General features: G+C 35.7%; 1 protein-coding gene across 1 annotated transcript in view; it reads right to left on the minus strand.

Annotated features, from left to right (window-relative positions):
* The window catches only part of LOC142979199 (neuropeptide CCHamide-1 receptor-like), a 215,115-nt gene that overhangs the window by 13,569 nt on the left and 180,396 nt on the right, over positions 1-21,150 (minus strand). The window lies entirely within an intron of this gene.

Below are 21,150 nucleotides of genomic sequence, written 5' to 3' on the forward strand. Positions count from 1 at the left end.
ATGAGGCAAAGTGGAAGGAAAGCTTAAGGAATACTGACAACACTTCTATGAATGATGATGATCTATCCGACCGATTTTGGCCATGGCGACCACTTCGACTCCTAATTAAATCGGCGCTGATACGCACGCAGATGGCTTATAAAGCCAATTTATGAATACATTATGAATTTTTCCATTTTTTCTATGAATACATATTGGACCAGGATCCCAGAGCTGCCAGACCTACGTCATTTTAGCAAAGCTGAAATTTTGAGGATCGTTAGTATAAAGGGTCTGTTAAGAGGTATGCACATCCACTACCTTGAAAGCGGGGCCGTTTCTGAGGTAGCGCGGAGTGAAGGTGCGTAAAAAACGACCCCACCTACGTCATAGTAGCAAAGTTGGTTTTCAGATATGTTTTTAAGGATATTATGTAGAAATAAAATTGACTTTTGCCAGACCGTTTACCGGGGCCATTATTTCTGCCAGACGTCTTAAATGTTTCAAAAAATTAGGTTAACTACGTAATAGTTACAAGCGTTAATTTTATATGTTATTTTAGGTACAATTTTAAGACCCTTTGTATGCGGACAGACCAATCCGAAGGGCCATTCGTCCCCTAGACGCCTTTAAACTTTCCCTATGAGTGCGAGAGTGTGCGTATGCCCAATGGAAAATATGGAAAATCGAAATTTTAGTTTAATAGGGAATTCGTGTGTGACATAATCATTGTGTAAATGTGTATCTATAGTACATATTTGTGTATCCACCCACTACAGAGTTGTTCAAATCTGTTCAATAATAACAGTTTCCGCTGGGACTACGTCATCCCAGTGGAACTTTTTTCCCCGTGGACGCAGAAGAAAGAAAATACATGAACAAATTAGTGTGAATTTGTGCGTATATGTGTATGTTAAAATGAAATTTGTGCAACATAAAACTGCTAAGATATTCCAGTTTCCGCTGCGCTGACGTTTGGCCATTTGCTAGAAATCATATAAAACGGTTCGGTGTAGAGTTGTTTATTTTTATGCACGTTGCTTTCAATTTGTTTATAATGTGTGTGAAAATAGAATATGAAAATACAATCAAACCGTTTTATATGATTTCAGCAAATGTCCAAACGTCAGCGCAGCGGAAACTTGAATATCTTAGCAGTTTTATGTTGCACAAATTTCATTTTAACATACCTACACATTTACACACAAATTCACACTAATTTGTTCATGTATTTGCTTTCTTCTGCGTCCACATGGGAAAAAAAGTACCGCTGGGATGACGTAGTCCCAGCGCAAACTGTTATTGAATAGCACTGCAGTGGGTGGATACACAAATTTGTACTATAGATAGACATTTACACAATGATTATGTCACACACTAATTCCCTATTAAACTAAAATTACGATTTTCCATATTTTCCATTGGGCATACGCACACTCTCGCACTCATAGGGAAAGTTTAAAGGCGTCTAGGGGACGAATGGCCCTTCGGATTGGTCTGTCCGCATACAAAGGGTCTTAAAATTGTACCTAAAATAACATATAAAATTAACGCTTGTAACTATTACGTAGTTTACCTAATTTTTTGAAACATTTAAGACGTCTGGCAGAAATAATGGCCCCGGTAAACGGTCTGGCAATAGTCAATTTTAATTCTACATAATATCCTTAAAAACATATCTGAAAACCAACTTTGCTACTATGACGTAGGTTGGGTCGTTTTTTACGCACCTTCACTCCGCGCTACCTCAGAAACGGCCCCGCTTTCAAGGTAGTGGATGTGCATACCTCTTAACAGACCCTTTATACTAACGATCCTCAAAATTTCAGCTTTGCTAAAATGACGTAGGTCTGGCAGCTCTGGGATCTTACTCTATATGCCAAAAAAGAAGATGAATGAATACCAAAAAGAAGAGAGAAAAGGAAGAAACCATTGTCAAAAATTTATATTTAAAAGTTTTCTGGACTGTCTGTTTTTTGGGTTGTTTCCTAGACTTAACTTTTTTAACTGCACGTTTGGCGCAGTGGCTTAAGCGGTCACCTCGCTGCAACAACCGTAGCGCCGCGTGTGGTGGGTTCGAATCCCACCCGGGACAAATCTTTGTGTGATGAGCACGAGTATTTGTTCTGAGCCTGGATGTTAATGTATCTATATAAGTATGTATTTAGATGTATATAAGTATGTTTATCAGTTATTTGGTTACCATAGTACAAGCTCTGCTTAGTTTGGAATCAAATGACCGTGTGTGAGTTGTCCCATAATATTTATTTTTATTTTTTTTACTCAGACATTCTCAATACCTTGCAGGATATGTTATTTGAAATGCACTGAAATAAACGGCACAAACATCAAACTTTGTATGTTAGTCTACTGCTTGACAAAGTAGTTTACTAGACGTGTACTAACTTAGTAAACAAGTACAAACACTCAGTAATTCAGGAGCTGGTGCAAGTAAGTGTTTCACGAACATTTGTAGCACTTTAGACTTCATTAATGTTGCTAAGTTGCGTCCAGAATCTTGTATAGTGTTGAAGAACTGTGTGGGGGGGGGGAGCTGCAGGTTCTGAGCTCGGAGGTAAGAGGGGGGGGGGGGTGAAGTGTGTGTCTGTGCCTGGGAGGGGGTTAACAAAGTATGTATGTAATGTGTTTCTGGAACATTCGTAGGACTTTAGACTTCATTGAGTTGCTAAGTTGCGTCCAGAATCTTGTATAATGTTAAAGAACTGTGTGGGGGGGGGGGGGGAGCTACAGGTTCAGAGCTCGGAGGTAAGAGGGGCGGGGGGGGTGAAGTGTGTGTCTGTGCCTGCGAGTGTTTAACAAAGCATGTATGTAATGTGTTTCTAAAACATTCGTAAGACTTTAAACTTCATTGAGTTGCTAAGTTGTGTCCAGAATCTTGTATAGTGTTGAAGAAGTGTGTGGGGGGGGGGGGAGCTACGGGTTCAGAGCTCGGAGGTAAGAGGGGGGGGGGTGAAGTGTGTGTCTGTGCCTGGGAGGAGGTGTAATTGAAGTATGTGATGTGTTTCTAGAACATTCGTAGCACTACTTTATTCTTCATTGATGTTGCTAAGTTGTGTCCAGAATCTTGTTTGGTGTTAAAGAAGTATTTGGGGGAGAGCTTCAGGTTTAAAGGCTCAAAGGTGAGAGGGGGGGGGGGCTGATAAGTGTTTGTCAGAGGGGGTGGGGTGATGAAGTATGTGTGTATGTAGGTAATGCCTTTCTGGAACATTCATAGCACTTAAGAATTCATTGATGATGTCAAGTTGTGTCCAGTCTAAGATCTTATTTGGTGTTAAAAAAGTGTGTGGGGTGGAGCTGCAGGCATAGAGAGATCGAAGGTAAGAGCGAAGAGTGATGATTTGTATATGGTGTAGAAGTGATAGGGTGCGAGCGCGCGCGCGCGTGTGTGTGTGTCTGTGGAAATTATGAGGTGTGTTTGGCTTGAGGCTTGTCGGGGGGGGCTATTGGGTATCGCAGTTGACAGCTGTTTGACAATCACTCTGTACACCGCTTCTTTTCTTACATGAGGATGACTAATGTCTTATGACAAAAGCAGCTGCATAGAAGCTATCAAATTGACCTTCACTCGTTGTCAAGCTAAGAGTTAAGCTACGCAATACGCATGCAGGGGGATTATGATTTCTAGATTTTCAATTTTTTTTTGTCGTCAGTTCTTATGATGTAAAAGCCATGAGGCCCTTAGCTTCTCTAGTGTGGCAAATATCACACGGTTTGCAACAAACTAATAACATGGGCATGCAGTTGACAGGCGTTTGTTATGTATGGGGCTTTCCCTTGGTGCTGTTACGTCGACATGTTAACAATAATTTAATTCCGTACATGTTGCCGCGACGTAATGGCCGCTAGAAAAATAAATTATCGGATAAAAGCATCGGATTTTAATGGCGTTCTTTACGGGAAATAATTTTCTTTCTATATTATTTTTCTTTTGTTTCTTTTGAGTTGTCACAAACGTTAGATTTCAGTGTGATATTTAAGACGCATACACAGTGGTTTTTACAGCCAAAAACACACATAAGTTTTCGTAAAATGCGAGTCATATATTCTTATAAAAGAATAATTTTATAATTATGTTAGTGAATGAGAAGGCATATAAAAGGATTTTGTTTGAAAGTTTTTCTCGCATGTGTCAGAGAGACCATTTTGTCCACTCGTACCGAATGAAATTCAATTAATTCGACACAAATGTAACAATCTGCTTTTAGAGCGTTAAAGCCGAAAACGCGCGTCGCCGTCGCGTTTTAAATATGCCATGTAAATACGCCCTTACTATAGGCACGGAAATAATTCGTATTTTTATTAAAAGCTTTGTTTCAAAGTAATTTTAATTACATGCAATTATTTAAATGAATGTTCTCGATGTTTGCTGTAAACATTTAATGTTGATGTTATTTCATTGGCTCGAAATATTGTTTAAAATGTATTACGAAATTGTTACTGCTCGTCAGAGATACATATGTATAAGTATAATTCTTTGTCTGCATACACGTATAAATGCCGGCGAGTTCGTTCTGAAAGATTTACCAGGGTAAAAAATAAAGTTGAGGTTAATATAAGCATTTCCCGCGTGACTTCAAAATCTTTAAAGCAGTTTTCGAGTGATATAGTAACAAATATATATCCATCCATTCAAAATAGGTATCGTTTTATCTAAGGCCGAAAACTTTTTCTCTCTTCCATGCTATGAATACCATATGGTGGTACGGTCAGCCTTCTTAATCTTTCGCCTCCACTTCTATCCCGGAAACCTAAGGCCTAAAACGAATAATTATTAACTATTCCAAGACCTATCTGAATGTAAATTATTGCAACTGGAAGCAAACTACTATTACTCAAAAGTATGTCAGACAAAAGTAACAAGCGCAGTTCCAATTCCATCGTATTCCAAACTTCTATTATATAAATCCATTGTATGACCTCCATATTCTTTTATATCAGCATTCCAATTTATTTCCATTGTGTTCTTAAAGGAAACTTGTTTGAAATATAGTTGAAATAGCAATCTATTCGCTGTACAGGCAGTACGGACTCTCGTTCGGTCGTTTGATTACGAACGGAAACGATTCATAAAGTTGTTTTCATGAGGTAATTATTTGATGAGTTTTGTTATGGTATGTGCTGCATTCTGGCTGTATAGATAACTTCAATGCGTCTGAAAAAAAAGGTGTTTACTGTTTAAACGAAAAAAGTGTATTTTCTATAAGATTTTGTCAATTTTATTTTTTTAAGAAAGCCTTGACATACACGATTTATCAAATCAATCGAAAGATTGTACTCTACATAATTTGTACACCAGCATGCAACGTGGCAATACGCCCAGCCTTTTTTGGGCACGTTTTCGATTCACATCGAAGTTCATGAATTTTAAGATGCCCAGTAATTTTTATTTATATTTATTTCTTTCTTCTAGTTTTTTATACTTGTATAATCTTAAACGTTATTATTGAACAATTGTGAATTTTATAGTCATTCAAAAAATTATTTCTTCTATGACTTATGTCGTTTGAAAATAATGTACGTCGGGAATGTCCAAAAAACGTTGGTACACACAAAACAAAACCGAGTTTGTTCATAAGAACTCTGATAAATATAGCTCTCGTAATATATTTCATATTCCTAAATAAGTATGTGAATACTTTTCTCTTTATTATGTGCCGTAATATCTCATACATATTTAACATAAGTCAACAGTGACATAAGTCACTCGGCTTATGATGTCTTAGTTACGTCACTCACCGGCTTACGTCCTTTGAATTAATCAGGAAGACTTATAGGTTTTTTTTGCTTCTCAACTGGAAAATAAGATTTTATTTTCGCAATTTTGTATAATGAAATTGGTGGATTTGATTTACTTTTTTAGACTTATGTAGGTTAATTTGCAATGATTAAACGAGATACGTGGTATTGTATGAAATTAATCTGATCGTTCAAATTCTGAGAAATTCTGCGGCTTCTTTTTACTTCTGAGGTTTTATCTTTTTGGCACTGCTATTTAAACAATATCAATAGTGATTTGTGATGTAGCAACAAACCATTATTTTATATGTAGTTTCCGTAATCAAACAACAAGTCAGACAAAAATGTGACCAAAAAGACACGAGTCTTATGAGATCTTGTGTCAAATAAGTAAAACTCAAAATGGACCATCAATGAAAAGCAGAAAAGAAGTGAAAACAAAATGAAGTACACCATGACAAGAAAGCTCTTTTCTTATTTTCTGGTTAAAGGCGGTTAGAACGTCACATTCTACAGAAGTTAGCATAAATTGAAATACCTACATAAAACATTTTCTTAGGAATGTACGTAAAACAAAAACGAAATGGAGATGAATTGAAGAATTTGTTGCATTTCGGAATACATTTCGATGTGAACGTTTTTAAAAATAGAAGTAACGTCTAAACATTTCAAATGTGAGTGCCGTCATAGATAGTGTTGCCAGGCTTTAGGTTAAAGCCGGATTCTGGCCGGCTTTTTGTTAGCGTATCCAAATTATATGGTGTCCGGCTTGCATTAGGCATTTGAAAGCGACTGATACATTGAAATTTCGGCTTTGTTCGATTACAATTAAAAAATTGAAAGTATCATAATATAATATGTTTGACTGCGAGTCTTCAATAATTTATATTTGTTTCGTAAAAAATCGTACTGCAGTAAAGCCGCAAAAATGCAGGACATAGGCAAACAGGCTTTCGCTTTTATAATATTAGTATGGATAACCTTACTTAACTTTAAAAAATGTCTTTTATATACTAAATGATATAGATGAATACGCAAAAGTCCGTTAACAGTTAAACTGTCTATCCGACTTTACTGATTTAAGATCTAAACACCCTATCCATGAAACAGACATGATTACGTAAACGGAAGGAAATTTGCTGATGCTGTAAACTACTTAAGATGTTTCAGAGAAAATTGCGTATAAACAAACAGTTTTTAACATCCTTTGTATAGAGAAGTCTCGCCAAACTTTCAGACATTTTTGAGTGGTCTGATGATGATCGTAATAAATGAGATTGTGAACTTGCTAAATAAATCGGTTTGTTTTGTTTGCAAGTATGAATGCATTAGAATATTGCATACGTGACATCAGCTGTTACACACAAAAGGTGTAGGAAGAGGTGTATAAAATACATCTACGTTTCATCTTTACTTTTTAAGTCATGCTATATATAGGGAACGTTACCAAACTCCACCCTAAAATTCATAGAGATTTTTGTATAGGACACACATCAGCGTCCCTGGTCCTAAGGTACCTAATTTCTATATCTAATACGATATACTTACTATAATTTCAATACTAAAACTATTAAAAGTCATACATAGATAAACACGAGTGGAAAGCGATTTTGTGCCACTAGCGATACATTTTGTATGAAAAACTGATCAGCGCCCCTAGCGAGTGAAGTTGGAACTAATTTTTAAAGATATTTTAAATGTCAAACTCTCGACACTCGAAAGTAGCGACTGTAGAAAATCGCACTATACAGTCAAGGAACGTTCCTAAAAGGGAAATTTTAAAGCGGAAAGGTCTTTTCCCAAACTGCCGGTGTGAATGACCTTTTGAACAGGTAAGCACCAATATTATTACGCAGTTTAACGATACTGTTCTGCTTGTAAAATCTCACGAACGACAATGACGACTGTAAAAGAAATTGTTATTGAGCCGTTACTTTCAATTTTATTGTTTTAATATCTAAGAATACAATTAGTTATTTTTATATGGACGTGAATCTTTTCAGAATGAAAAGATTTAATTATAATTCGAGTGGTTGCGTGGCGCAGTCGGTTGAGTATCGGACTGCCGATCAGGGTTAGATTTCCAGGTTGGGTAAGGTACTATTGGTGTTTCCTAATTTATATTAATGGTTTGGTTATGTGTCCAGTATAGCTCAATATGCACGCCCACTATTACATGGGACTAACATTGGTAATAGCGAAACGTAGGTGTACTTCATACACCTCTACACATTGTATAACAGGCGTGATAATTATTATATTTATTATGTACTAGCTGATCCGCGCAACTTCGCTTGCGTCACATAAGAGAGAATGGTCATAATTTTCCCCGTTTTTGTAACATTTTTCATTGGTATTCTGCTCTTATTATCGTGATGATATATAGCTTATAGCCTTTCTCGATAAATGGGCTATCTAACACTGAAAGAATTTTTCAAATCGGACCAGTAGTTCCTGAGATAAGCGCGTTCAAACAAACAAACAATCAAACAAACAAACAAACTCTTCAGCTTTATAATATTGGTATAGATTAATGTCTTTATGGAATAAGTTACTTTTTATAAGATTAGTATGCTGAATCTTTTCCGCGCATAGAAAAATAGAATTTTATCGCGATACATGCTGGATTTTAGTGATATTAGAACAGAATGGAGTAAGAATAACCTTGAAATTATCAGGAATTTGCAAACAACAAAAGCAGGAAACCGTTTAAAACAATCTGATTTGTTACATTTGGTATGTTCTAGAATTAAAATTTTACCTTTGATCAATGATAACCCTGTCATCTGGATTTCAAACATATGTCTACCAAATATCAATGTATATTTATTATTTCTGCAAGGAGCGGCCCGTACGACCGGATTTCTTGGTATACTATCAGAATCAGTAGCGCGATTCTCTCCCTCTATCGACTATCGACAACCGGTTAGCTATCGAGGAATTTTCAGCGTCTCTAGTGGGCGTCGTAGGAACTATTTTTGCAGTACATTTGATGTGTCAAAATCTCGATACTGGATAATACCGACTGTAGAGAAACGTGCTACAGGTCTTATCAGATGATAAGGTTTTTACTTATTAGTCTCTCATGCATAATTTATACAACTATTAAGCCATTTATTGATAAGATCACACAGATGATGCAACTACTACTAATAACCGAATAGATTTTGTATGAAAAACTGATCAACACTAGCCGAATTTCTTATTTGCAAAGAATAAGTTTACCATTAAGTCAAATTGAATGTGGTATAACTGGTATACGAAGACATTACGAAATGTAGAAATCGCGTAACTGTAATTATTCCCTCAGTAAAACATAACAAGCTCAAATCTTAAAGAAAAGCTTCAAAAAGAAGTTTTCTCCTTCTTTTTAAAACTTGCTAAAGTTTAAATAAAAATAAATCGCTTCGTCCGGTTGCGACCTTAATCTCGCCGAAGCCGCAGTGACCTAGTGGGGTATAAAACTAATTTCTCCACGACAGTCCGCTGTACAGATTAATGTTAGTAATAAGGCAGCAGACTATGAGCGGATAAAATCTTTAGTCTTACTATCTATCGTATGGTTAGTGGTCAACCTAGTGTCAAAGTTGTTTAAGCCGCCCGAAAGGCCCTTGACATGGCTTAAAAGCTGTTATCTTAATCGACAATAACCGGTACCGACTATTACGTGCCCTCTGAAGAAAAGAGATGCTCAGTTCAAATACCACTATGCAATGGTCACCCATCTATGAAATGACTGCGCCAAGGATTATCCCACAGATCGTCTTATTAACTAAATAAGTTAAAGGAGTCAGCATTGCCATCTAATGTGGCAATGCTAATTGCGACATGTAATAGACAGCGAGGCTTGTTTGAAAATTCTATAATGAGAAAAGAACAGTACCGTTAAGAAAGATAATTTTATTCATATTACTAATATTACACAGCATTTCCAGAAATTATTTCAACAACCCTTATAATAAGATGTTCGTGTATTAACGAACCGACAGTCAATATTGTACCAACAAGTTTGTTTGCTAGTTACAAGTAACTCTCGCGTATTCGTAATGTGTGGTAACGCGAGGAAACCACCGAGACATACGCTACACCACGCAATCAGGACGAGACGTACTGTAAACAGTTCTGCTTAGATAAACGGGAAATTCCAATGAATTTTATGATGCCGTTTTAGAGTCTGTCTTCCGTATCTTAGGCGGTCCCTTCATTGAGCGTGTGCGTTCCTCGACGTGCGTGTTGAAAGCGAGATGTAGTACCGTTGCGTTAGCCTAGCTTTTTAAGGGCGAGACGCGTGTGAAGATGGGTTAGAGAAGCTCAGCACGAGCGGAGCAAGAGCCAAGCATAATTCGTACGTATCTAATTTACCCTAGACAACTGTGTTAAAGGAGTCTCGGACATGCAAGGTTGCATCACGATGTTTTCTTTCACTATTGGAACAAGTGTCAAGTATCTATATATATAAAAATAATTGCTGTTCGTTATTCTCCCTAAAACTCGTGAACAGCTGGACCGATTTGGCTAATTTTAAATTATTTGTGGGAGTCCAGAGGTGTAAAAGGTGAATAAATTTGAAATTGCGCGGTATTAAATAAAAGCAAGAAAGCGTGAGCGGAGCTGCGCGGGTCAGCTAGTTTCTAATATACACATAATTCATAAAAGTCGGTGGTGTGTTGCTTCGGGTCCTACTACATGCTTGAGAGGTGCATTACTAGACCATTAGGCTATCAAATTATAAGTAAATGAATATACACCAATGCAAATAATATAACGAAGAGACTTCAATACAAATGAAAACATACATACTTCACATAAATACATTCTATTTACCAGATCTTTGACAGTCGTTAACAGTAGTCAGAAGCTTGAAAGTCTGACAACCAGTCTTACCGAAGGGTATCGTGTTAATACCTAGGTAACCGGGTTGTGGAGGTCAGATAGGCAGTCGCTCCATGTAAAACACTGGTATCCAGCTGCATCCGGTGAGACTGGAAGCCGACACCAACATAGTTTGGAACAAAGGCTAAGCGAATATAATATATATTCTATTTACCAGTAACAAGATTTATTAGTTGTTAGTTTACGCAATACGTTGCACATGTTTCTGAGTGCATTCGCGAGGTGAATTAAATTGTAACGCGCCTGAATGTATGTTTATGATGAATTTATTGATATTCCCGTATCTTGTTGCAAATTGATTTAGACAAATATATAACCCGCATAAGTGTTTACAAACGTCTGTGTTTTCTTGTTACAATATTTTAGTGTGTATTCAAATATAAAATGATTTTAATGGAAACTCTACATGAAAATGTGACAAGCGGATTCCATGAAAACAACTTTTTAAACTTAATTTGAAAGTCAAGAACGTGGCTTCGACCTTCCTGATCATCAGCCTAGCCTTTCTTCCAACTATGTTGGTATAGGTTTCCAGTCTCACCAGATGCAGCTGCATACCAGTAATTTACAAATAGACCGACGGCTTTTCGGACCTCTACAACCCAGTTAGCTGGGGTATAACACGATACGCTTTGTTAAGACTGGTTGTCAGACTTTTAAGCTTCTGACTACTGGTAACGACTGTCAACGATCTTTGAAAATCACAGCCGGGATTTCCAATTTCACGTGGTTTCCGAAACACAGAAGAACTCGGCAAGTATTATATAGTCACCCATCTACGGATTAACCTCGACAAGCGACGCTTAACCTGAGTATTCGATCCACGTGGTTGTAATTTAGCCAAGAGCTCCTCCAATCTTCATATTAGAAGTAAACCAGATTAACACGCGTAGTTTATATCTAATAATAAATATGTTTGTTTGTTTATAACATAAATTACAAGTTAAGTGATTAATTTGATACAATAGAGCACAGAGGAAATACATTTAATATATTAGTGGAAATAAAAACTTTTTAACCAATCCGTTTAGTGAACTTTTGTAAGCGTACGAGGGGAAATTGTTTTGTAATTGAGTTTGTTGTGGTAAATAAGGATTAAGTGTGATTTATTGATTTGTTAGAACGTGATGTTTTGTGGTAAATCTTTATATATAATATATAATTCTTCTGTAAGTGTGTGTGTCATTGAACTTCTCTTAAACGACTGGACCGATTTTGATGAAATTTTTTGTGTGTGTTCAAGGGGATCTGAGAATAGTTTAGATTCACAATTTTGTCCGCTGGACAATGTTTTTTAATTAATTTTTAATTTATTAGACAGGACAACATCTGTCGGGTACGCTAGTGTTATATAAATAATAAGAAACAAATACTGAACGGGTGTATAGAAACAATACTTTTCGAAGGATTTGTGAATGGTTGTACATGAGAACAAAAATATATCAATCTTAAGAAAATCCGAAACTTTTGTAATAAAAATTATGGTATAAAACATCCCAAAACGGTTGAATCACGATCGATAGGGTTCATATAATCCTAGAAAATAATAAAACTTTCCCTTTGACAAGAAATAAACCACTGCAAATATTTAAAATTACTGTAAGCGATAATATTGTTCTGTATTCAATATAGCAAAACAATGTCGCGAGAAAAATAGTGTAAAGTCAATAAATACGGCTAAAATGCAGTCTACAGTACTGGAAAGTAAAAATAATTTCTTAAGCACATAAAACATACGTAACCTATTAATCCAATAATCCAATGAATTTATATACTCCAATACAAACAGATCAATATACTCTGGTTATTCGTTACCGATATAAACAAGTCCGTTATAACCTGACCTCGTGGTACAATAAACACAAGAGCCCTCATAAAACTCAACTATCGATAACTTAGAAATTTTAATAGACTCGGAGCATACCTCGATTCTCTACCACTATCGACTACCGACAACCGGCTAGCTATCGACATTTTGACATTTAGAATGTACTGCCAAAAAGTTTTCTACGACGCCCGTTAGAGGCGCTGTACCGCGATTCTGTACTAGTATCGACTACCGACAACCGGCTAGCTATCGAAATTTGACATTTAGAATGTACTGCCAAAATGTTTCCTACGACACCCGTCAGAGGCGCTGACCAGATTTTCAAACAAATTTTCTTGATGACAGTTCGGTTGTCGGTAGTCGATAGTAGTAGAGAATCGAGGCACTGATCAGATTTTCATACAAAATTTCTCGATGACAGGTCGGTTGTCGGTACTCGATAGTAATAGAGAATTGAGCTTAGCCTTTGTTCCAAACTATGTTGGAGTCGGCTTCCAGTCTCACCGGATGCAGCTGGATACCAGTGTTTTACATGGAGCGACTGCCTATCTGACCTCCACAACCCAGTTACTTAGGTATTAACACGATACCCTTCGGTAAGACTGGTTGTCAGACTTTCAAGCTTCTGACTACTGTTAACGACTGTCAAAGATCTTCGAAAATGACAGCCGGGACCCACAATTTAACGTGCCTTCCGAAACACGGAGGAACTCGATATGTATAAGATGGTCACCCATCCACGGAACAACCTCGGCAAGCGTAGCTTAACCTCAGAGATCGATCCGTGCGGCTGTCGTTAACTAAGCCACGAGCTTCTCGGTTTCCTCCTTTGGTTTAACAACTAAGATACCTTGTATACAAGAAAATTACTAACCCCGGTTTCTGAGGAACATTTAGCGGTAGTTTATCTATTCAATAGCGTTTAAGTTCATATTATTATAAGAATACCAGTTTGAATAGATAAACTACCGCTAAATGTGCCTCAGAAACCGGGGGTAAGCTGGGTACATACTATGGTTTAAAAACTTAGCACACCCCGTACGTAGAATAGCTTTGGCCCGTGACTTCGTCCGCGTGGTTTGTGACTTAGGACCGAATTTTCATTCAAACTTTCATCCCTATTTTATCCCCTTGGGAGTAGAATTGATTAAAATCCTTTCATAGCAGCTGCCTACGTCATAACATCTACGTGCATGCCTAGTGGTTTGGGCTGTGCGTGGATAGATCACTATTTAAGTCAGTCAGTCACCTTTGAGTTACATAAAAATAGATTAATGACATGGTTTAACGACTGTTATCTTAGTAGACAACAACTGGGATCGACTTTCGAACGGCTTGAGCAAATTGGGCTCTAGGTTGACCACTAACCGTACGATAAAAAAAGGTTCCTGATAGGCGGAGATATACAAACTATTACCATCTGCTAATTGCATGAAGACCTATTAGCGCTTAGTGTAGGTATAAAGAATCGAATTTTGTATTATTTTTGTCCCATAGCTTTAATGCCGCCATTTGCATTTATACAAATAACGCTCTGATCGAAATTGCCTGGTTATAGTTGATATTTAGGCGTCATATTGTAATTTCTATACATTCTATATATTCACAAACTAGCATACCGTCAAAAACTAAATGGCCACCTATAAAAGCAGATTTCACTGTTAATTTTTCTGTACTGGATCGTAAAAAAGTAAATATTAAAGAAAAACAAAATATGTTGCACAATACTGGCCAGTCACAACTAAGCCATACACGCGTCACCAGTAATCGAGAAGTCGAATAAAAAAAGAACATCGCTCGAACAAAGTAGAGGTTCTCAATTTGAAAAGTTGTAGAACGGTCGAGTGCGAATTGAATTCCTTTGCCTCAGTTGCACATGTTTTTAATTCAATTAGAAAAAGGAATTATGTTTGAAGAGAACCAAGATGGCGGCAAATCAATGATATAGTTTACCTTTTAACGACTTTTCAAGCGAAGAAAGTTAAAGAAAACGAACTAAATTGTTTAGGTGTAAATGAGTACATTTTTAGGAAAATTATAAATATTGCTTAAAAATACTTTTATTTGGCTGTTCTCGATTTTTTCTAAATATAAATACTTAATAAATGTGATTGGGGATATTTCTTTGATGACGTCTTTCCTGTATATTTGCGTATTGTTTGTACTTCCCTAAACAAGGAAATGTCAGGCCACACGCTTGTAGGGCGGCCATAATTAGAATAAAAATTAGAATACAAATTGGAATATATTGGAATACTACGCAGTACTTAATAAAATCAAATTATTTTAATAATCTTAACAATGATAATTTTTTTTGTATAAGTTTTCTGATTTCGTAAAATCATAAAGACACGTGATATACATTCGATTATCTCACGACCTTTGTAAGATTTATGTTATCTGGTAGAGAGTTAGTTAGAGCTTGATTCATTTTAAGGAGATATTGAGCCAAAATTATTACTGCCCTGATTGCCCGGCTGTATCTACTCCAGCAGTTTTACTGTCCCACTGCTGGGCAAAGGTCTCCTTCCGAACGAAGGAGTGTTAGGCTTTGAGTCCACCACGCTGGTCAGGTGCGGGTTGGGGACTTTGCATATCCTCAATAAATTTAATTAACAAATTTTAGGCTTTCAAGGTTTCATCACAATTTCCTTCACCGTTAGACCGATTGATAATTACTTCTAACACAAAAATATATCTGTATAATGACTAAATAAAACTTTTTCTATCACTAGCCAGATAGACATACATACCGGTTATTTCCAATTAAACTAAAATAGCGTGGCTAACAAAGGTACCGTACAGTGAATTTGATCTCGTGCCAAAGAAAACAAGCCAGTGTTTATTGACATTCGATTCTTATTATCTCCGATCAAAAAGAACGTACTTATTGATTTGTAAACTGTGTAGAGGGCATCTGCTGAAACATCTGGTTAAAGAATTAGATTTTAGAGAAAAAATAACGAAAACTAGATGTTTTTGATGGTGTTAAAAACATAAGGTTTGAAAATGTTTTTGACCTTTGATTTATTGTGATGAGATACATACTAACACAGGTACATTGCCAAAAATGTTCAATAGGAAGGCGTTAATAGTATTAGAAGTTATTAGTGTAGTAAACATATAACTACAGTCTTCCGTATGCTTAGTTGTAGCACGATTCCCTACAGTCGGTACTGCCGAGTATCGCAAGTTTGACATTTAAAATGTACTGCAAAAATAGTTCCTAAGGCGCCCGCTAGAGGCGCTGATCGGATTTCCGTACAAAATTTCTCGTTAGCTAGCCGGTTGTGGATAGTGCTAGAGAATCCAGTTACTGAAATTAGTGTAGAAGGCTTTCCGTAAGGCGGCTTTGTGCGTATTTTCTCGCTCTGCTAAGCCGGTTTTGCATTCATGGCGTGTAGAATGGAATAACCGTTGTTAAATCTAGACTAAGGTCTTCCAGGAAGGGAGAGAGAGTGCTGCTATTTTCACTATCACTTCGTGATAAAAAAATCAAGAATCTTTTATTTTGAAATTAATTTTTAGTTGCGAAGTTCTAAGATCGAGTTTCTACGACAACTCAAAAGTATAAGGCTTTTGAACCAATTCTTGGTAAAATAAATAAATGAGATAAAATTAAGAAAGATTTTTGAAACATATTCTTTGTATCCTACTTCCTACTAATATCTAGTTTGAATGCGAAAGTTTGTGAGGATAGATGTACGTTTATTTACTACTGTTTCACGAAATAACTACCTAACGGATTTTAATGTTTTATACCTACACCTAGTTTATAGCTCAAAGTCAACATTTATGAAACTTTTCATTACGAGAAATCTTATAACGCGGGCGAAGTCGCAATCGGAAGCTAATTAATCACAATAATATTATTTGGTATTAAACAAATCCACGTACACGATAAGAAACATACAGCAGTTAATATTCTCGTAATAAACCAATATACTGTTTACATAAGTACGTCGGTATCTATTTACTCCGCCTGAGAATTATAATGACAGGTGTATAAGCCATCGTTTGCTCGCAATAATCTTCATGTTGTTCACAGATCGTTATGTTTTGTGTAAAACGCGGGAATTGTAAGGCGACGATTGAGATGAAGGGAGCGGGTAGCGGGACGTTCAGCGAGTTTCTTATTGCTACTTTACCAAAAGGTAGAATATTAAAATATGACCGGATTTTGACGCATATAAACTATGTGCTTGGGGTGACTTACCTAACCAAGGGTTACTAATGCCAATGTTTCAACAAAACATCACTTTGCCTGATTAAATAACGAACATACATTGTGTCTTGTGGTCACAAACAATACCTCAGCGACTACCAAAGCAAGCCATTGTAATGAGCGCGATTGTAAATTTAGAATCGGGGCTTATTCGAGTATTAAGCTGGAATGTTATATTATACTTTCGATACCTGACTAATGACTACGGGACTAGTAAGCCGCATGCATAATTGAAACTAGAATGTACTGGTTCATAAGAATAGCGGACGAGCATAAGACGCTCCCGCGTAACGCTCCCGCGTAACGCTCCGTCTATCTATACTCACTACATTTGCTTACAACAGCGTTGTTTATAAAAGACGAATAATAGTACACTTCATTGTTTTTTACGATTCTCAATTGGGTTTTATCGCGTTCATTTTATGACCGTGTGTAAAGTTCCTGCAGTTTAATATACCAACGCAGCGCGCTAATTTAAAATTATCATTTTTATGCTCATACGGGGATAAAATAAAAGTGTATGGGTGCTTCTCGTAATAATAATATAGTAAGCTAGTAGTTCGTTGCGGCTTTAATATGTTAGTTATTATAAAATTATAATGAAAGTTTGTTGTAATAACATTTTCATTACATTAATTACGGGGAGAATGAACTCGCTGTGATTTGTGCTAGTTATTTTATAGAGTGATTTCTGAGTATATAAAATCACGCTTTTCAAACGAAGACATTTTAGGGTACTAACTATGACACGTTTACATTTAGTTAGTACTAGAGGCCGCCCCTGATTTCGTCCGCGTGGAAACCCGCCCCGTGTAAATGCCGATCCCTCGGGAACTCCGGGATAACAATCCTATGTGTTATTCTGGGTCTTCATCTACCTATATACCAAATGTCATCGTAATCAGTTCAGTAGTGTTTGCGTGAAAGAGTAACAAACATCCCAACATACATACATTCTCACAAACTTTCCCATTTATAATATTAGTAGGAAGTAGGATGTTTTATTTTTGTCTTCTTTTTAGGAGATCTTTTCGACCGCCAATTGGGTAATTGCTTACCAGTCAAATAAGCTACTCTATATAAAATATCGAAAACACATTTTAGGATAAAAATACGGTGACGTCACAGTTTCGTATTTTTTCAATTGAAACATGGTAAAGATTTCCAATTGTCAGGATTTTTACGACTTTCCTTAGCAACTGTGAATCGTACTAATGACTCCTACATAAAATAATTTATGACGCGTGTAGACCAATTGCTAGCATTTTACGTACAATTGACTGCCAGAATTAAAATGACTTAAGATACAATATAATAACGCAACGGATTGTAAACGCAATTGAAAATTAAAGGTCCGATGTTTTGTTCGCATTGCATCAACCTTGGTTGCGTACTGATACTGATTCTTTACAATTGATAGATTGTTTGTTTGTTTGTTTGAACGCGCTAATCTCAGGAATTGCTGGTCCGATTTGAAAAATTATTTCAGTGTTAGATAGCCCATTTATTGAGGAAGGTTATAGGCTATATATAAAATTTTGATTCATTCTTTCTTATGTGACGAAAGCGAAGTTGCGCGGGTCAGCTAGTGACTTGAGATACTTCAAAAGTCGTAGTGACATATGGCCGTTTGAAAATGTACACTTGTTGTTTATACGTCCTTTCATCGTTTGAGTCATTGGTCTATATTAGTTTCACAATGTAACAAGTTTTTATTACGAATTGTGGCCCAACGTTTATTTGTTCTTTCCACAGTATTTTAAATAAACCATCGTTTTATTTCTTGTTTACAGTTTCTTGTAAATCACGTTTAATGATATGTAAAATTAGATCATAAAACGCATAGTTACTTTACGGTTTGTTGGACTTTTTTTAGAACAGTTAATCTGTGCGATATATTAACTTTTAAAATAATACTTTCTTGTCAGCAAAGCTTAAAGCATTTATAGTAGCAGTTATTTTTATTTTCTAGGCAAGTAACACATTATTTGAAAAATAAAAATTGTGGTACGAACTCTCGATTTCTTTTATGTTAAGCTTTTAATATTATTGTAGAACAAAAAATTATGGATGATATTAAAAATAATATGCATATTGTATATCATTTTTAATAGTTGTATTTCCGAGTTCCTCAACATATTTGATAATATTTTTACCAACGAAAATGAGGGTTCAGTATTTCTCTTTGCATAATAATTTGGTTAAAATTTTAGTAAAAGTAGCTTTTAGAGAATTTAGAGATCTTAATATTAAATTGCCTCAAAATTATTTAGTAGTTTAGTTTGAAAACGTATCAGATGGATTACTTTCGTTCTCGTGTTTATGAATACCAGTTTCCATTGGCTTTTCCAACGATTGGAGTTGCTAATTGCTTCAAAAATTGTTGTTCTCCCGCTAATTGTAATTAGTTTGAACGATAGAGCTCCAACAACTTTATAACATAACTGGAACAGCCTCATTTTAATAGAAATTCGAATAGAAGTTGTACCTCACATTGTTCCTATAATACAAAAAATCTGACTGATTATAAGTTTTTGTTAACACAATAGCGATTTGGTTCACTTGGTGCGAAATATTGGTGAGCGTTTGTCCATTTAAAATGACTTAGAATAAACAGTTCTTGCGAAATACACTAGGGGCGCCGATCAGTTTTTCATACAAAAATTTACAGTTATTAATATCGGTTATTAATTTTTCGATTACAGATTAAGTGAAACAAAGGCTTATCGATAATAAAGGATCAAACTTTACCGGTAAAGAAAAATCGATGTTTACAAATATAGGTTCTTGTTCAATTTATGAAGGATAAAAAAGTTAAAGTAACACGGCGTAATCGATACTTATGTAATTGTATTTATAATTTTATAAATGACTAAGCTGTAGTTGTAAAAATATTGTCTTGTATCTACAGTTTCTAAAAATAAAAAATCGTGCCAATTGGTTTGCAAAAGATAGAAATTAACAAAAAAATCTTGAACTCGGCTGGATAATCACTGCCAGAATTTTAAATGCTGTAATCAAATTATGAAAGGCAAAGGAACTCATCTGGAAGACAAAAATAGACTCACGATTTTCTTAAATTATACAAGTTTTTTCCTGCGCTGCCCTTTCAGATTTTTTTTTATGATCCGGAATTTCAGAATTACCAGTTTTGATGTACACAACAAAATATGTGACGGGTTTTGTTATTTTTTTAAATTACTTGTACTGGCAGCTCCTATAGTAACTGAACATACTCCATCTTTTGAAACCCTATATACTGAAGTGTGCACATTATTCCATGGAAAAATCAAGTAGAATGAGTTAGAATTAAACATTTTAATCAATGGCAAATGTTTTTTCCATGGAATAATGTGCACACTTCAGTATATAGGGTTTCAAAAGATTCGGTATGATCAGCTACTTTTGACTGTAATAGTTTATTTATACGTGGTATAACAGAACAACATAAGTATGAAGCTAATCGTGACTTTAGACCACTATAGACTACCGATAATCAGCTAGCTATTTAGAAATGTTGTATGAAAATCGGATCAGCGCAACAAGGGGGGCGATAGGAACTATTCTTGCAGTATCCTTGAACTGTCAAACTCTCGATGATACTTGATAGTACCGACTGTAGAGAAGCTACTCATACCCAATCTAATTTCCAACATTATGGCGCTGTTTATTGTGTAAGTATAAATATTAGGTCGGGGAAAAAGTCTTTTCGCATCATAGTGAACTTGTAATAAAATCTTTTCTCTACACAAAAAGCCCGATATTTGGGTATCTCACAAGCTCACTCAAAGAAACCTAATGAACCGTGTACTCATTTGTCATTCTTGAAGCCAAAGAGATTTTATTACAAGTACGGGCAAAAACCTATACTGTCCCATTGTCGGGCAAAAAATATATATACTTTGTCTTAAAAGCTTTATAATATAAAGTAGCCAAATATGAGTGTATGTAATTTTTTATCGCTATAAAGACTACCATTACAATATTACCAGTTTCTAAGAAGTACGCAAACCGAATACAGATTATCTAGCGTTTTATTTTTAAGTTCTTTGTAATATACTAGATGAATATTTGATAAGCTTCCACATGTTTATCTTGATATATATGTGTACATTATTTTCATTTTAAAGGATGATAATTGTGGCTTTAGGCATTAAAAATAATAGATTTTACCGCGAAAACTACATTTTACTTTATACAGAAAAACAATTTATTGCAAGTGGCCATTTTAAGCAGTTACAACTCATATAATATATTTATGTTGATAAATAATGTATATGTTACTGTAAAAGCCCGAACGGTGGTAAATCCTAAGATTTTCCGGTATAACTTAAGATTTACCAACTGGCAATGGTAAAAGTCCGAACAATTCTTTTAATTCGAACTTTATACCAATAATTTTTTTTATACATATATCGTAACATAGTTTTTAAACTCTGGCTTGTTCGGACTTGTACCATTGAGAGTT

This window comes from Anticarsia gemmatalis, chromosome 16 (genome assembly GCF_050436995.1).
Source record: "Anticarsia gemmatalis isolate Benzon Research Colony breed Stoneville strain chromosome 16, ilAntGemm2 primary, whole genome shotgun sequence".
Classification (NCBI taxonomy): Eukaryota; Metazoa; Arthropoda; class Insecta; order Lepidoptera; family Erebidae; genus Anticarsia; species Anticarsia gemmatalis.